This window comes from Falco cherrug, chromosome 12, assembly GCF_023634085.1.
Source record: "Falco cherrug isolate bFalChe1 chromosome 12, bFalChe1.pri, whole genome shotgun sequence".
Taxonomy (NCBI): domain Eukaryota; kingdom Metazoa; phylum Chordata; class Aves; order Falconiformes; family Falconidae; genus Falco; species Falco cherrug.
The window spans coordinates 35,897,177-35,916,212 of NC_073708.1; the positions used below are offsets into that span (position 1 = coordinate 35,897,177).

General features: G+C 52.6%; 1 pseudogene; it reads right to left on the reverse strand.

Moving 5' to 3' along the window:
- The window catches only part of LOC129737201 (hydrocephalus-inducing protein homolog), a 67,827-nt pseudogene extending 56,627 nt beyond the window's left edge, over positions 1–11,200 (reverse strand).
- Between the last annotated feature and the right edge of the window lie 7,836 nt (positions 11,201–19,036).

Here is a 19,036-nt window from a genome sequence, read left to right on the forward strand (position 1 = left end):
TGCAGATGCACATTATGCTCCAAGCCCCCTCTCCAGGGACACCGTGGGACATGGCATCCCGTGCAAGGCTTGACTCAGCACTTCAGAGCGGGCTGACCCTTCAGCCACGCTCTACCACCCCACCAACGTGGGACCTTGCACCAGGCTGAATGCAGCGCCAGCCCAAAAAGGGGGAAACCCAAGGCAAGAGGGGTGCTAGGCAGAAGCTGGCTGTTTGTGCCACTGTGAACCCATGGTCCCTTAAGCTTTTGAAAGCCGAATTGCCCTCCCTTGGGGGCAACAGGTTGCAAAGTCTCTACTTCAGCACTGCCTCGTGTTACCAGGGCACTAACCCTGCTACGCACTTGCTTGCAGCCTAGGGGCACAGTTGAGACCAGTTCAAAATGTTGTTCTGCTTCGCAACTGCAAACCCTTAGCAGACTGTTTAAGACCAGGTTTCTAAATAAACGTGCCTGGATGACAGAGGGGTTGCATCCCATCTATGCTTTAAAGTTTGCTGTGTTTAGACACAGCTTCAGGCTATAGGTTTTCATGAAAACACGACTTCATCCTGCATACAACTCCCCTCTCAGTTTCACGGAAGATACAGACAGTTGTACGATGGCTCCCCTTCTCGTGCTCCCCTGTGACAAGCAGTAAATTACAAGCTCTGGCCTTCCAGGTATCACCACTGGCGTCTGAACTGGCACCCACTGAGACTGAAGCAGCTGCTCGTCTTGGGTGTTGTTTCAGGCTCTTTGTAAACTCAGGCTAACAGTAATTACTGTCGCAGCAATATCAAGCCTAACTGCCCAGAACCCCAAACTCAGATGTCAGTTTCCCTGCATAACCTATCCCAAATGCTTCACTGAATTCCTTGCAGCAGCCAACTTGCAAAGAAAAGATCCTTGTAGCATGAGGTAACACAGCAAGCCAAGCAGGGAAAGCTCCTGCTGAAACCCTGATATAAAAAAAGGCTGGAAAATAAGGGCCGTGACAACAGAGGAGAGACCAGAGGATGAAGATCCGTTCGCAGCAGAGGGGGTGCCCCTGCGCCTGCCCCCCTCAGCCGCCGGTTCGCAGGAGTCTTTGAAATGAGTCACTTGGCTTCAGGTTCCTGTGGCGCCGCGCCATTTGCCTTGGTCTTCTGCCCCTTTCCTCCTCACAAGAGTCATCTTAAAAGTATTCTTGGAATAGCTTCTGTGCACAACAAAACATCTAGCAGGGCTGGGCTGAATTTTAAAGGACTTCATTTCAGTCATGCAATAACTCACCGTCCTGTCATATTTCAGAGTAATCAATGTGCATTAATTCAGTCTCCACTGAGCATCAGCAATGAATTCCACAAACCTCACAGACTGAACTTGCACTGCCTGAAAACAGTGCACTGCTACAGTGAAAAGAGCAAGAGGACAACACAGAATAAGCTCTGCTATGGTTTTATGTGCTTCTTGCTTCCTTCTTCCTTTACAATAAACTACTAATAAGCCTGAAGGACGCACAAATGGAAGTATTTCTGTCTGTTGTTTATCTGCCGGTCAGTGCCACAATGGTTTCCAGTTCAGCAGAGGCCGTCAGACCATAACGCAAGAACACACGGGAACAGGGGCTGGCACGAGAACACCCACGCTGTACAATGGAGCCATAAAACAGAAACGTGCAAATCAGAAGCAGCAAGAGTAACAAACTGGAAATGTTGCCCAGCAGAAAAATTAGCAGTTCATTTATAACACGAGTGCCAATAAACCAAGAGGCGCGTCAGCTATTCCTTTTCTGACAGTCTGACCACGTGGCACATTCCCAAATGACTGCGAGACAGTAGGAAACTGCTCATTTTCCAAGAAAGGGCTACGTGGCATTTCAGCCACTAACAACTCACATGGCCCTATTACTTAGGGCTGAGGCACAATTTTACTCCTTTCAATCAGGAGTGACTTCACTGAAGTCAGACTTACTCCAGGGAAGAACAGATTCAAAGCAAGAGAATGACACAAACCGGCTCCTCATCAGGAAGACCCAGACCCCACTTCACTGGGTTACCCACAGTCCCTGTGGATCATGCGGTATCAGAGATGTAGGAGTTATTCAAAGGCAGCACTCCTGAGCCTTCCACAACTAACACACAGATACTCTGCAGGCAAGCAACTGCAAGCCCAACACAGGTGGCTTTACAGAACCATCTCCCAAAGCCTGCCTCTTGGCTAAGGGCTTTTCAAGGTGCTCTGCACATCCTGACCATGCTACTGATGCATTTCTAGCTGAGCGACAGCACTCCGGCACTTTCCTGACTCACACTCCATCAAGCACGAGACAAAAAGTTCGATTTATACAACATTCTGGTTCTGCTGTAGAGTCCCCATGTGCTCCTCACCAAGCAGCCCACATCCCTCTCCCAGTGCCCTGCAAGGAGCACAAAACCCAGGTCGGCAGAAACCGCCAGGGTGTCGCTCAAGCTGTGCAGAGGACCTCGCTGGCACAGCTCCCTAATGCCACACACTCACCAGTTCAAGGGCAAGACAAGGGACAAAGTACTGGACATGAGTGTTCCTGGGAGTTACCTCACCCTACTTCTATTTGGGGTGATGTTCATGTGTTGCTCTGCTGCTTCTCTGTAGTTGAAGAGCAGCTCTTTGCCCTTCATGGGAACCGATTTACTTCCATCCCAAAAATGAATGCTCATGAATACTAGTCAATCACATTTTAAAGGAAGCAGTGTCCCCTGCAAAGCCTACCTCGGTGAGGTTAAGCTCTTATGTCACTTGGGCAGTATGGAGAACTGCCCTAAGCCAACATCATTTTAACCTTCCATACGAATGACGTAAAACAATTTCTCAGTCCCTCCGCAAAGCAACAGATCATTTCACAAGCATGGGGAGCCAGGCACCACAGGGCATTTCCTCTCTAGTTTGCTACAGCCATGCTGTTTGAGGATAGGACAGGGTGTTCAACTACATCTAAGCAGCAAACAGAAGATGAGAGAACAGCTGTGCCCAAAGAGAGCCTGCACCTCTGGCCTGGCACAGAAACACCAGCTGGCTCAGAGCGACCCCCTCACCTTGCATCACCCACAAAGTCACGCAAAGAACTGTGCCAAGAGGCAGCAGAGTGCTGGTGTAAAGAGTCAGCCTGTCTGTCTGTGTTCCCCTGCAGGGCTTCCTCCCTTCCATGCCAGGTACTAAACCCTTTTGCGTTAGCAAGCCTCCAGGTAACACCGCCGCCCCTTCACATCACGGCACAGTGCCAGACTTGCCAGGGCCACAGCACCGATGTTCCAACCTCCGAGCAAAAGCATGGCACACGGGGCAGGGAATAGGTGCCAGCTGACACAGCAACCACAGCCCCATGCACGCAGGCACAGCCACACCAGAGTGACTGCCCAAAGGCTCCAGGCTAACACTCTGCCTGCAGATGCTACCTGCCCCTTCACTCCTGTGTGCGCTCCAGATGCCTCAGTCCTCTGCAGCACACCAGCCTCCTGCTGGTTAAAGACATCTGGAGCTCAGCGTGTCTGGGCCAGGCTGGCTCCCTGCCACGAGCACAGCGCATCTTCTCCCCTAGAATCACAGCTGGAGCACAGGTGGGCAAGTATCCTCAGGGGCAGCACAGCGGCAAGGCTGGAACACAGAGGGTATGAAAAAGCATCACCTTCGCTCCAGCCCAGGGTGAGGCAGGGAACTGGTTGCCAGACGGGAAAGGGGAAAGCTCTCTGGATCTAGCCATTCCCCTAGCGTTTTCCATCATAATTAAGCCCCTAACATCGAGTAGAGAGGTGCGATGGCTAAACACCTTACCAGCACCCCTCCCTGCCATTTCCCTACTGTCCCACGTGCGCCTTCCCCTGAAAACGCCCAGGAAAGCACAGGGAGGGAACGCACAGCTCGTCAGTCCCTGCTGCGGTGGCATCGCATGGTGCTGCCAGCCAGGATGTGACCAGCTGCAGGCTGCCTGACCACAGCCTAGAGCAAACCTCGCAGCACGGCATGGGCTATGACCGGTGTGCAAGAAAAGTGCCGGCTTCAGACAGAACGTTCCGCCGTCTCACTACTGCGGCCAACACGATATGCATTCAAGAAGCAACTCCAGTTTTCAAAGGTGGTGGTCCTCACTCTGATCAGGCTCAGCTTTGGGTCCTCCAAACAACAGGTTTGTATTTATGCAAACAGGCTTTTGTATTTATAATTATCAGAGCAAACCCGTAATTATGCAGCAATAGTCAGATACTAGAAACCAACACCATGAGAGGCCACCCCACCACACAGTGCACTCTTATCCCTGAAGCCAACAGACATGGCATTAAACGTTCCAGCACCAAAGGATAATCACAGTCTGAAGCATAGAAGAGCCTCCAGCCTATGACAGCATCATCTTCACCACAGGAAAAGTTTCCCCCAGCTGCAGATCCAGTGCAATGCCACCGAAACCAGGACAGTGCCTCAAAACCCACAGCAGATGCCCTGTTCTGAACCCAGCCCCGCAGGTTCACCTCCCACTGAAGGCACACACCTCTCGGGACCTCCAGTCTCACCTTGTTCTCATCAGGGGAGAAAACGATGCGGAAAGTCGCAAGCATGCCAGGCAGTACCTTGCGGCACACAGCATGGTGGCTGATCAGCTTGAAATAAGGTGAGCTCTCCAAGATGACCTTCACCAGCCCAGGAACCTGCAGAAAAGAGAGGAAAGTATGATCTTGCAGCTTGTGGGAACAGGAGGAGAAGAGGCCTGGTGATACCACCTTCACAAAGCACTTTTAGCTCTGGAGGTACATGCACGTAACACATAAGAGTGAACATTAATCCCTTCTGCCTGGGCAAAACAGCTCGAGGCCAGAGGCAGCAGGGCGATGAAGGAAGGGCCAAGCAGGGAAGACACCAGCAGCACGGCGGTATAATATCTGAATCAAGTCACCCGTGTATTCAATAAGCCCAGAGAATCTGCTGGCTTCTGCCCGTACACATCCAGGCAGACATGCCCCTAGAAGGGGCATGTATTATCTGAACGCCAAACAGTACGTGTTAATCCTGGCGGAAGGAAGAAATTCACTTTAACGTGCTGGGTTTGAGCGGGGCAGTCAAGCTGCGGTGCTACAGTCATGTAGGCAGACCAGCAAGAGGGGACCACAGATACTGTGGCCTTACTGGGAATAAAAGCAGCAAATGAAGAGCAAAAGGAGGAACCACAGGAAGACAAAGAGACAACCCCAGAAACAGAGAGATGGCTGGGAAAATCCAAAGGGAGCTGGAAAGAAGCAAGGGAGAAGCACAATATGCTACAAGGAAAGGCTGATGCAGAGGATGAGAGCCAGCAACCTGGCCAAGTGATGGAAAGCCAGGCGACCCCCCAGGCTGTGCCTATCAACTAGGGGCCTCAAAGGCATTTTCTGCCCCGAGATACATGACTGGCACTGCCTGGTGGTGGTTTCATTATTAAAAGCCAACCTCTGCTCTCCGGAGGCTCCTGCTGCCTGTGACTGTAGCCAGGCAGCTGCCAGCGCGGGCAAGCCAGATCCCTGGGGACCCCTGCCCACCCCCAGCAGTCCCTGCAGGCACCCTGCTGCACGGTTCTGCCCTCTGGGGCACCACCAGCACACAGACAGCACACAGGCATTTTCCTAGCACATAGAGAGCAACCCCTGAGCGCCAAATCTCAAAGTCTGAAGCAGGTGATTTGGACTGGTGGGCAGCTTCACGGATCAACAACAACCCCACATGAGGCTTGGAAAAAATGGAGGCTCACTCTGCGCCACCCACCCGAGCCTGGTAACCCGTGGCCAAGGCAGTCCTGAACTCTCCAAACGCCCTTGGAACCCAGCAATGTCCTGGGGCGGCGAGTTCCAGGAGCCAACTTCACAGTGCAGACAAGCATTTTGGTCACCATGTCCCTTAGAAGGGGAGCACGTGTGGCTCAGACCTTCAGCAAAAGCCACCCAGAACATCTGAGGGTGCTGAGGAACAGCCTGAAAATAGAAAAGCAATTTTTACAACACAGGTAAGAGCAGGAAGTATATAGTACAGCACTTCTGTAGTTGCACGATTACAGAGCCTCTATGCGGAATATATTTTGCTGTCAGCTGGATTTTTATGGGGCAGACAACTTCAGGCTACCATGCAGTGTAACTCAGTATGATTCAGAGGAATGTGGGAAACTGGCACGAAAAACTTGAGACGGAGCACAACGTTGCTTTTCTCCAGGACATCGCCAAAAGCCAACCAATTTAGAATATAACACCCTCGCAGGATTATCCTCTCTGTCTTTCTGTATTTAAAACATACCAAAGATTTTCCTGGAGCTTATCTTACTTTTACACCCATGCTCTCCAGTGGTTGAGCTCTAACTAGCTTCAAAACGACATTGTTTTGGGAAAAAAACCACAGTTCACACATTGCCTCCCCCTTCACAGGGCACGTAAATCCCAAGGTGCAGCTTTACACAGTACAAGTTTATTATCATTTACTGGGAATGGCAGAAATGTTAATGCAGATGATCTTTTCCACTTGAGGAAGCATGAATAGAGCAAATTAACTGTTTGCCTGTTGGCTGGTACTTGGCAAAGATAAACATTTTGAAGTGCTGCATGGATAATGGAGCAGGTGAAGCCAAAGACTCAGTGGGAATGAAGCAGAGAGTAGGAAGAGAGAAAGTGAGGACTGAGGCACATTTTAATCAGGGACGAGGATACCTACAGCAAAGACTGCCCAAAATTCAGCGCAGATCACACCAGTGGCATCCCCCGGGTGCAGGCACACATGCTGCATCTTATCAATGTTCCCAAGTTAAATGCCAGACCAGGAATGGTGCAGTACTCTCCCGGAATAACTGAGGGAGCACACCCGCATCCTTCCTTGCCAAAGGGTCTTCCATTTTCACCCATATCCCTGTCACAACCTGTTATCTCAGGAGATACTTGGACTTGCTGTTCTTCCACCTGCAATATGCCTCGACAGCTTTTTTTTGTTGTCCACCTGTTTGCCCTCCCCAACAGGGAAATTTGGAAAGGAGGCGAATTCACCGTCTCTTGTGCACACTTCCATCTTCCCATCCCACCCTGCCCTCACGCATACCCCTTCCTCTTCATTACAGAAGAGTATCCTTAATTACACCCCTCTTTCTGACCTGTCTCTACTGCCCGTGCACTTACTGCTATGTATCAAGAGAAACCCCTGCGTGTATGAAAGTGCGCAGGGAGAGAACACCGAGCTCAGCTCCTTTCCTCCCTCCTGCCTTTTCCCACCAGCTTGCCCTTGGCACATGCCTCATTCCAGCAAACGTTTCCCCAGCTGAAGTTCAAAAGGTCCCAATTTCCCTCCTGACAGTGGAACAAAACTGCTGACATTTTTCAACTTTTCCATTCTCAACTTTCTTGGGAAGTCTCAAAATGATCGTTTTTTTCAAGTAAAGGTGGAGACCTTTGAGGGCACTTTACTCCAAACAGGCCGTGGCTCTCCAAAGGGGAAGCAGAGCATCACGTTGTCTCAGGAAAACCTGAGCAGAACCCAATTAAGCTTAGCAGGAGCCTGAAGGGGCACCTAAAGGCCTCCCGCTGCTGCTGCTAAATCAGCCTGCTTCCACTGCTGTTTCAAAACACCTTTCCTGAAGCGCTGTTACCACTAATTATAACTTACTCCAGCATAAAGTGGAGAAGACCCCACCCCGAGCTCTGACAGCCCGTTCAGCTCTCTGTGCAGCTCACCCAGAGGCAGAGGTGCCCTGTGGAAACTGAGATTAACCACGGAGCCACCAGGACGCGGTGCACACTCGAGGGAAAGCACGAGGGCAGGGAAGAACTGTACAGCCCCCAACATTCCCACCCGTGCAGGGCTTCCACGGGGAAAGGTGCTGACCAGAAAAGCTCCTTTCAGCTAGGTACCACCAACACACAGCCAAAACCAGGGGGAGAAACCTCAGCACGGCAAGATTTCCACCGTCTTGCAAAATAAAGGCGGTGAGACGTTTTATTCTGGATGCGCTGTGCTGCAGCAGGCGACTGGCTGTGCTGTGCACCGCGCGGATGACACTGCTCTCCAGTTCCAGCACAGGGTTAAACTTCCACATCCCAGCACTTACCTTGTCCACGTTCCTCAGAATCAGTGGCACTTCATAGACCTCATCGGGGACGTAGCTCTGAAATACCACCTCTGATGGGAAAGGCCGGAACAAGCTCTGTTCCAGGGCAACTGCCGAGAACTGGAGATGCAAAAGAGAGCAGAGAGTTTCAGCCGCGGGGAGAAAGACTCATCGGTGAGAGAATACAACACTGGCCTCCAGCGAAGGACAGTCCCTTGGTGAGTACGCCTGCCCAGCTCACGCTAGGGGAACAGAAGCTCACCCACCTGTGTTCTGAGCAGATCAAAAGTTTCTGGGCCACACTAGAGCAGGCTCAAGCGAGCAGCTCTTTTGGCAGGTGTTTCTCCAGGTCTCCTTCTCCAACAGGCAAGGCAGCACTTACCTCCGGCAGAGCCCTGGGCTAACACGGTCACACAGCTCCAGAGCACTCACTGCAAGAGCTGTAAGCACTCGTGGAGCAAGGGAAAGCCAAGAATTTACAGGAGACCCCATGGGAAACAATTTGGGGATCATCTTTACATTGAGACACAGAGACCGAGCCCAACACATCCTCAAATCTCTTTTTTGACACACAGCCCAGAAACCAGGAAGAAGAGAAGACAGGCCAGAAAGGAACACCGCCGTTAAGAAAGCGACAGATGAGGTGGTAAGTTCCAGGTACTTTCCCAGCATCACTGGGCAATCTGAGTAAAGCTGGACTTGGCATCTCCTTTTCCCACGAGCTTTAAATGGATGCTTCATTATATTCTATTATTGCCATTTTCTTTAATACCACTACAGCAGCAGGTCTGAAAACATACAGAAACAGCAAATGCTTACAGCGCCGAGGCGTTACTTTGAGAAAACTCCTCCCTGCTTTGTCTCCCCCCTTCCAGCTGAACTCTTCACACTCACAAGACACAGGCACGTCTCCTGCTTCTCCACAGGAGTCAGGGCCGTGCTGAAGCCAGCGGCCACAGCACACGGCCAGTTCTGTGTGCGCTCGTCCGAGGCGTTCCCAACCTCACGCGCTGTCTAGGGCAATCCTTAACCAATTTGCTACAGGTCTCTCGCTGGCAGTTTTCCACTCAACAGCCTACCTCAGTCATCTACCCCTTTGGAACGTGTGTTATACTAAGCAGATCTGTAAGAAAAGCAGCTTTAAACACACGTGTAAATAAACATTGATCCAGATAAAGCACACCCACTCCCCTCTGCCCAGGGCCATTCCCCTGTGTACCTGGCAGCCTGAAAAATCTAACACCCTGTACGGGTCCCACTCGTTGTTCCAACCCAAAGCATTCATGCAATTGCTTTAGCTACACCTTGAGTAGTTACCGTAGGCCCTCAGCCCTCAAAGGCCAACGCTGCCACCACTGAGGGCATCCTATGACCCCAAGTGTTCGACAGAGACTACACCAAACCAAGGGCTGGCTATTTCAGCAGGAAGGTGGGAAATTGCAAGCTTGCATCCTTGTGGCCCGCCCCAGCCTTCCCCCAGTATCATGCTTTAGCCGCAGTAGCTCATCTCCAGCAAAAGCCACCAACTTCAACAGAGGTTGTTTATATGGGCTTAGCGCAGGTCAGGACTTCAACATCTCACTGGGGAAAAATGTTTTACCTTTCCCCCAGCAGAAGGAACTCCACACCAGCAGCAGTCTGAAACAACAACAGGACTTAGTCACCAAGGCATTTAGATAAGCTGGAGGCAAGCCTGTCACAAGCACGCGCTCTCTTCAAACGTCACATCAAACAGCAAGGAAAAGGGCAAGAAAAGGCTACCTTACGATGGGAGGCTTCGCTCATGTCTAGAATCTGGATAATCTGGGGTCGCCGCATCTCCCGAGTGCTGGCCAGCCTCTGCTTGGTGGTAAGAGACATCTCCTTCAGGAGGGCAGAGGGAGTCAGCTGAAATGCAAAACACCAGCAAGAGCTACAGAACTGCCTTTATTCAGAAAGGCTTTTCTTCTTCAAGAGCCACCGATGAATAATTTGTGATCATAGCCGCTAGGATAGTCCTGGAAGTCCCATAACTACCTGTTGAAATATTTACCATTAGTAAATTAATGATAGAGAGCGCAATACACATGCTCCAAACAAGTAGCTTTGTCCCGTTAGCTTCTCCTTCGTGATTTGATGTGACATGTTGGGGGTTTTGCTCTTCGGGCATTTGTTTCCTTTCCAGTTTGGCCGGAGTGAGCCAGTGACCTTTGAAAAAGGTTGGGAGGAGTTACCAGAAATCCCTTAACTCCACCCTTGCACAACGCTCACAACCACCACACATGTGGAGATGTCACTGCTGGGTGAGTCAGGAAAGCAGAAAAGCAGTGTTGTGCCAAGACTGAGGTGGAGAGGAATGGCTCCAAGTTTTAGTTATCTCTTTTGAATTAGCACTTGTTTTCTCTGTTTGGGCCTCCGAGACCCCTCCACAGAAGTATGCAAAGGTATCTCCTCGACAGAGCTTCAGCACCAGGTCATCTTCAGCCAAGTGAGCTCTGGTCAGCAAAGGGCTGTCTGAGGATGGGGAGGAGGAATTGCCCTGACTCCGCTGCTGTCTGCAGCGCTGGATCTGTGCTCCACACGGGATACGGGACAGAACAACTGTTTTGGAACCCGTTCCATCTGGGACCAGCCATACCTCTCGAAACCTTCAGGCAGAGTTTGAGCAGCCCACCACGTGCCCAGCTGCCTGGAGGGCAGGTATGGTCAGAGCAGCGCTGGCAAGCATCCCGAGGTGACAAAACGTTACTGCCCACACAAAGGGGGCGGAGAGAAGCACACGCTCACGCTTCAGCTATTCCGGTGCAATGCCCGGTACGTTCATTTAAATGGCTCCAGTGGCACATCCAGACACAACTCTGGACTTCCCCTGAAGCAGCACACAGTCCATCCCCTACCGCACCATGGTCACCACCTCCGACAGAAGCATGGCAGCAGAGAGACGGGGAGGTGGTGTCCAGCTTCACAGTGCTGCCAGACAACAGGAGGGGCAGGTAGAGGAAGGACGCGGGGGCAGTTTCCAGCCTTACACAGCTCCTACCTGGCCGCAGCAGGTACTTACAGTTGCAGGCTTCTCTGTCCCTCTGGCTAGCTTCGGCTTACGAGGCACTACCACTTGGCTCGTGAATCTACCAGCCATCCTGGAGGACCCCGTGAACCAGCGGGGCTTTCCAGTGGCCATGCCTCAGTTGACCTGCAAGGAACAGCAACGGGACTTGGAAAATCCAGCATCCCCTTCCATGGCAGACCCAAAGGAGACAGCTGTGTCTCCGGGCTGTGGCTCCTTCATAACTGGAGAGCAGCCGGCATCCCCACCCTGTTTCATAACTAGACCATATTTCAGTGGCAGAGTTAAGACTGATAGAAGTAAAAGCCCAGAACAAACACTCCAAAACAGCCTTTTGCTGTGGGCGCAGTCCCACAAGCCACAAACACACATCAAAGACTGCGGCCACTTCTCATCTTCTCCCCCTCTTCCATGTATTTTGGAACTATTTGCTGGAATTATTATCCAAATCTCTATTAATACCCAAACTGTCCTTTATTACTCTTTAAAAGTTTTTTGGTGGGAACAATGTCACTTCACTGCTTCATTTTGCAAAAACAGCTGACCCGATGTGACTTTGTGCCTGACCCTACTAAGTGCTCAGACTATTATGAACAACCTTAAACCCAGGGATCGCTGCTGCCCCAAGCATCAAAATCAGACTGCTCTCCTACTTTGCAAACCAAACGCCCATCCTTTGTGCAAGGAGGTTGGTGATGTTTTTAACTAAGGGACCATAGAGTTCAACACTCTGATTAACAACTATGGTTTCTCAAAGCTAATTTGGTTAGGTTACAAAACTTATCCAGCAAATATGACTCCTTCCAGGCATGAAATTACCATGCCCAAGAGCCTTTCTCCATGGAGAATGAGGGCCTTATTTTTCACTTACTAACACCCAAACTCTAGGCTCCCTACAGGCATGAAAAGCTGTAGCAGCAGAAATAAAAGCATGAAACCATTAAAGTCGCATGAGCAATTAGCTCAAATAGAAATACAACAGATGTGACAGCTTGGCCACTTCAGGCTATCCTAATGGCAGTTCCTCTCAAGCATCCTTGTCCTGCAGGCAGCATGGCTTGACAGGTCCATGGGCCATCCTTCTTCTATCACCAGCCTGCTGACAACCTCCCCATCTGTCTCTCAAAAAGTGGGTGTGCAAGAAAGGGAAAGAAAACACCCCCAGAAAGTGGGTCTCAAGCACCGACAAAAGTCAAAGGTGAGTATGTACAGCATTTACTAAGCACTACTTTGGACGAGAAACCGTTTCCCCTCCCTTTCTGGCTAACTGGACCAAGGAACAGATGGATGTCCCCACCTCTTTTTTTTTCTGGGACTTGAAAGACCAGTGGCCTCAAACCCAGCTCTACCCTAAAATTATTTTACATCCTGACAATAAGTAAAAAATCACAGATCCTACCCCCTCCTGCTTCCTCCTGTTCCACATCATTTTTCTTCATGTGGACTTGCTGTACACAGCTAGACACCATTCTATGCAAAGACCACCATTCCCTTCCCCTCAAGTTTGACCCACATCCTGCAAACGAGGCAATACTTTCAGCTCATTACTCCCGAAACAGCTACAGCATTGCGCATGTTCACGGTACCAGGCCCTTCATAGTTTCAGGGAACAACAGGGTTGCCATTTCCTTTTGTCCTTGCCCGGAACATGAGAGAACAGCACGGTCCTACGGACACAAGGGCATGCTGCAGCTGGAGCTCGGATTGAAAGCCAGAAATAACTATTCGTTAAGAGAGAAATCTAATGGGGATGATACAACACTAATCTGGGTATCAGTGCTTTATTACTGGGTCTTGAGAGTAACTGGATTATTTGTTTCAATTTTCTAACTGTAATTTCACTTCACTTGAAACTAATCCTGCTCATCATGCCCACACCAGTTATTTCCAGAGGGCTTCCAGTCTGCATGCCCCCATACCAGTCCAGCAGCTTCCCCTACCCTCTAGCCCCAGAGTTAGGCACTTCCACAGCCCCACTTCCCTGGAGCCTGCAGGGACCAGCCTCCTGCATTAGGAGGAAAGCAGCAGAACTAAGAAAGCAGCCACATTCTCCTGCGGGGGCAGGACAAAACAGCAACCGCAACACAGCCCACCTCCAGCCACCACCCCTGGCTGCTGCACGGGGAGCTCCATCTTCCCCACCTCAGAGAGCCCTTCACCCCCCCCCAGAAATTAAGGACAGACTGCAACTGCCCCTCTGCTCCAGGCTCAGGGCACAGACGGCTCGGGCACCTCGACTGTGGGTTCAGAGCATGAACGCCCCAACCCTGGGCAGGGGAACCAGCTGCGCCAGGACACAACAGCTACCATCACCTCAGAAAAGCAATGAGGAAATATACCCAGGGCTGGGGTACAATTCCTGACGTGTCTCAGGAAACCCACATGTGCCAGAGCAGGGTGCCAAGCTCCAGCCTCCTCCCCCACGCTCCCTTTACTCCAGTACCTACTACTATGTACTGCTCTGCTTTTGTGCTGTGCCTCACATGGCTGCCAGGGCAGGGTGAGAAGCAGCAAGAGAATTCCTGCCTGGCACCTTCTCCAGGGGAGCAGCGCTGTGCTTTCCCAAGGTGATTTTTTTGTTCTGTGAATGATTCCAAGTATGAGAGGTCAAATTTCTCAGAACAGAATGCATGGAGCAGAACTTTTGTGCTGTTCCTCTCATGGCTGCCAGGGCACGGTGGGAAACAGCAAGAGAATTCCTACCTGGGATCTTCTCACCATGTCCTTGCAGCCACGTCAGGCACAGCAGAAAAGTTCGGCACCCTTCTCTCTGTGGTGAGAAACTGGACGCCTTTACATTGGCAATCATGCAGAGCCCCAAAGAGTCACCTTGGCAAAGTGCTGCACTGTCCCCCTGGAGAAGGTGCCAGGCAGGAATTCTCTTGCTGCTTCTCACCCTGCCCTGGCAGCCATGTGAGGCACAGCACTAAAGTTCTGCTCCCTGCTTTGCGTGGTGATAAAATTGACCCCAAAATTTTGCACTCATGCAGCACCAGAGCTGACCTTGACATAAGTGCAGCACTGTTCCCCCCTGGAGAAGGTGCCGGGAAGGAATTCTCTTGCTGCTTCTCACCCTGCCCTGGCAGCCATGTGAGGCACAGCACAAAAGTTCTGCTCCCTGCTTCCTGTGGTGAGCAAAACTGACCCTTCAAAGCTGCAACCGTTAAGAGCCCAAAAAAGGCACCTTGGGAAAGTGCAGCACTCCTCCCATAAAGAAGGTACCAGGACAAAATTTTCTTGCTGTTCTCACCCTGCCCTGGCAGCCATGCGAGGCACAGCACAAAAGTTCTGCTCCTTGCTTTCTGTGGTGAGAAAATGGAACCAAAGTTTTTGCACTCCTGTAGAGCCAAAAGAAAAAGATATATCTTGGGAAAGTGCAGCACAGCTCCCCTGGAGAAGGTGCCAGGCAGGAATTCTCTTGCTGCTTCTCGCCCTGCTGTGGCAGCCATGTGAGGCACAGCACAAAAGTTCTGCTCCCTGCTTCCTGTGGTGAGAAAACTGACCTCTTTTCAGTGGCAATCATGCACAGAAAAAAAAAATCACCTTAAAGCACAGCGCTGCTTACCTGGAGAAGATGCCAGGCAGGAATTCTCTTGCTGCTTCTCGCCCTGCCCTGGCAGCCATGTGAGGCACAGCACAAAAGTTCTGATCTCTGCTTTCTGTGGTGATAAAATTGATCCTTCAGAGTTGCAATGGTTAAAAGCCCAAAAAATCACCTTGGGAAAGTACAGCACTCCTCCCATAAAGAAGGTACCAGGAAAAAATTCTCTTGCTGTTCTCTACCCTGCACTTGCAGCCATGTGAGGAACAGCACAAAAGTTCTTCTCCCTGCTTTCTGTGATGAGAAAATGGACCCAAAGTTTTTGCACTCATGCAGAGCCAAAAGAAAAAATATATCTTGGGAAAGTGCAGCAGTGCTCCCCTGGAGAAGGTGCCAGGCAGGAATTCTCTTGCTGCTTCTCACCCTGCCCTGGCAGCCATGTGAGGCACAGCACAAAAGTTCTGCTCCCCGCTTTCAGTGGTAAGAAATTTGACCCAAGCATTTTGCACTCATGCAGAACCAGAGCTCACCTCAGCAAAGTGCAGCGCTGCTCCCCTGGAGAAGGTGCCAGGCAGGAATTCTCTTGCTGCTTCTCACCCTGCCCGGGCAGCCATGTGAGGCACAGCAGAAAAGTGCTGCTCCCTGCTTTCTGTGGTGAGAACATTGACCCTTCAGAGTTGCAGTCGTTAAGAGCCAATAAAAATCATCTTGGGAAAGTGCAGCCCTGCCCCCCTGGAGAACATGCCAGAAAGGAATTCTCTTGCTGCTTCTCACCCTGCCCGGGCAGCCATGTGAGTCAGCACTAAAGTTCTGCTCCCTGCTTTCTGTGGTGAGAACATTGACCAAAACCACCTGCACTCATGCAGAACCAGGGCTCACCTTGACAAGTGCAGCACTGCTCCCCTGGAGAAGGTGCCAGGCAGGAATTCTCTTGCTGTTTCTCACCCTGCCCTGGCAGCCATGTGAGGCACAGCACAAAAGTGCTGCTCCCTAATTTCCAAAGTCAGCAAAATTGACTGTCCACAGTTGCACTGATGTAGAGATAGGACTTTCTTACTCAAAAGCAAAACCCAAGAAACCACGTACCCCTGGGAACCCCCTTGTCATTCCGTGTGGCTGGTGACTTCCCATGGCTCTTCCACAAGGCAGGACAGATAACCACGAATTTGGAAGCCCACGTTAGTTCAAGTACACTTAGTCCTCTGACAGTCACTACTTAGGGGCCAGCGGTCCTCTCACCCCTCCACAGATCTGCCTGTTAGTCCTCTAGCAGTCATTCTCCATGGAGGGACCACAAGTCCTCCACACCTACCCACCAGCTCACCAGAAATGAGTCAGACCACGCCAGAAGTGACACTGCCTGACCTGCAGGAGATCTATTAGACCAGTAACGATGGTTTCAAGACAGAAAAAACACCACCATCCACCAGCACAGCAGAAAAACCACCAGAAGAAACTTCGTACAGAAACCAAAGGCACCCATCCGTACTGTACAAAGGAAAAAAAAGCTGAAAAAGGCACTCTCCACAAAAAAAAACACCACACAGATCACAAGATAAGATAAAAATGCCATAACCCCAGGAACACAGGGCCAACAAACACAGATTCTGTCCATAACAATAACACACTTTGACACTAACTCGCTTGACCTCTGGCATACCATAACCTTGTTGCCGCCAAACCCCAGCACACTGTAGCCCTAAGGCAACACAAAATGGAACACAAAGTCCCTGGAGATCTCCGCCAGGGCTTTCAGGTGCTCCCTGACCTCAAGTATCACAACCTTCAAGAGAGATCAAGATGGAGGCACCAGGACAACACCGCCATGCGTCTTCACACCCTGGAAAAGGGCCTGAGATAAACGCTCCTGGGCAGAGAGGCTGAGGCACTCGGAGGCTTTGAGCCAGCCCTCCACCACCACAGGGCTTCAGCTCATCATTTCTGTGTCAGAGCCACCAGGCAGGTGGCCCCATCCTCCCTGAGGGACTGCTCAGGGCACCTGTACCCAGCTCCAGGGGGCTGGACACACAGCCTCGGATCCATGGGGGGAGGGGTGCTTTAATCCTGGGAGCAGGATTTCTGACAGTGCCCCTGAGGAGGAAAGCCTCCTCAGGCCTGGAAGCCTGAGAGACATCCCTGCGCTGCTCCACACGTCACCAAAAGCAGGGGCTGAGGAAGGCTGCTTTGGGGCCCGTCGAGGGAACCAGCTCCCCTGGGCTGCTCTGCGGCCACCGGCTGCCGTTGCTGTCGCGCGGGTCTCAGTGCTGCTCTGCAGTCGGCCGTCACCTCCCCGCGGGACACTCCCCAGCGCAGCACACGTCTGCACTGGCTCTCCCTGGGGACAAAGATCACAAGCGAGGGATGGGCTTGGCTTTGCCCCCAGTCCCAGGCTGCCACCAGAGAGACCTGCCACCCCCCGCCCCAGCTGTGCGATGTGGGCACCACGTACAGCTGCAGCTGTGGGTCAGGGCAGCTGTGGGCAGGGGGCAAGCCCCGTGGCGGTGCCCCCGGCGCTGGCAGCAGGCAGAGCTGGGGGAGCGAGGGGCAGCCCAGGGCAGCCGGCAGCCGGCGGCGGGGCCCGGCAGGGTGCAGCACCCTCAGCAATGCCCGGCTCCTTGCGCCTCGGCCCCAGGGCTGCAGCGCAGGGCTGGCCCCAGCCGGGGCTGGGCTGGGAACAGCCAGGCAGGGCCCCTGGCACCCCGGCACGCACCTGCTCCCTGCGTGGGGCGGCCCGGTCCTTTGCAATCGACCCCGTGGCACCCAGAGAAGAGCCCTGCCCTGGGCCTGAGCCATCGCTGCAGGGATGAGGCCTTCCTCGGCGTCCGTCCCTCAAATCCCTCCCTCCGGCCCCCACGGTCCGTCCCTAAAACACTTCCCCTCGCCCCCGGTCCCTGCTGGCCCTGAAGGCTGGCCACAGCACTTGGTTTCAAGCCTGAGCTGGTCATGTCGTGGCTGTTCTGGAATGTGGTACAGTGAAAGGAGAGACTGAAATGGCAAATTTTCCCCCTCAGGGCGGTCAAATGCTGGCAGAGGTTGCCCAAGGAGGTTGTGCAGTCTCTGTCCTTGGGGATCTTCAAAGGCCAAGGGCACACAGTTCTCAGCAACCTGCTCGAGGCGAGCGTGCTGGAGCAGAGGGCTTGGCCCAGAGGACCTCCACGGGTCCCTTCCAACCCCCCCTCCTGTGTGGCTCTGTGCTTTGCTTTTCCTCCTAAAGCCCCTCAGCTCAGCCCCGATGCCCGCTGGAAAGGGTGCTGGGGCAAGGGACCATCCCAATCTCCTCCCCGAGGGTCCACCCCAGCACAAGCGCTCCCCACTCCACAAGACCCTATGGCAGACACAGTCAGGAGAGGGAAAAGATTCTTTTATTGTCAACAGCAGCTGCAGGGGCCCAGGAGTCACAGCTGTGCAGCCGGTGAAAATCAGTCGGCACCTGCAACGACAGAGTCAGAAAGCTCTGATAAGCCCCCAGAGGCAGGAAGAGGCAGGATTTGGTTCCCCCCTCTTTGGGGGACGCTGTTTCCGAGGAATTCCTCATGGCCCAGAAGGGACAGCTCTTGCTGGCCTCCACTCGAGGCCGGCTCCGGTGCCTTCTCCCCAGGGGTGATGTCCCTAGGGAGCTGTGCGTGCGCAGGGATGCTGACAGTGCCCCTGTGCCGCGCAGCAGGGCTCGACGGGGAGCCCCCGGGGAGCTGCCGTGGGGCTCATCCCAAACCCTGCTCAGCACCAGCCCTCGCCGGCCCTTGCCAGCCAGCTGGGCTGACTTAGGGCCGTGTTCAGGGCTGGGAAAGATGGGCAGCAGCGCGTGGTACGCACCTGGCCTTCCTGACGTGCTGCAGCTTCCTGCATTTTCTCAGGTTTGGGTCCACAAAGTCATTTCCTCTCTTCTCCTTTTTATTTGTGCTTGGCTGTCCCTCTCCTCTGCCCAGGCTTCTTTTCTCTTCCTTTTCCTTGACTTTTCCTTCTCCTGCTGGGAGCCTGCAAACCTTTCCGTCCCACAGCGTGATGAGATGGGGAAAGCCCCAAGCCCCTGCAGCGAGCTCTCAGGTCAGGCAAGGGGAGCTCTTCCTACCTGGTTTCCTGGGGCAGGCTGGTCAGTTGTGGCAGGCGTGCCAGGGACTCTGCCGTGCCCTCGGGGGTGCCTGGAGGCAAATCTGGAGGTGCCTAAACCAGAAACTTGGGAGGTAACGGGTGGCAAGTGACAGCCTGGGGTAGTGAGGGCCTGACTGCCAAATTGCTGTATGAGCTCTACAGAGGAGATGCTGGTTTGCATCGTGCACATTTTGCACAGTCCAGCCAACGCAGCCTAGACTTGATGAAGCTGCGACGGAGTAGGATTTGAGCAAAAGCCCTCTCAAGGTGGCAGCTACTCCTTTCTGTCCTTTTGTGGGTATTTTGTAGCTATGTTTTGT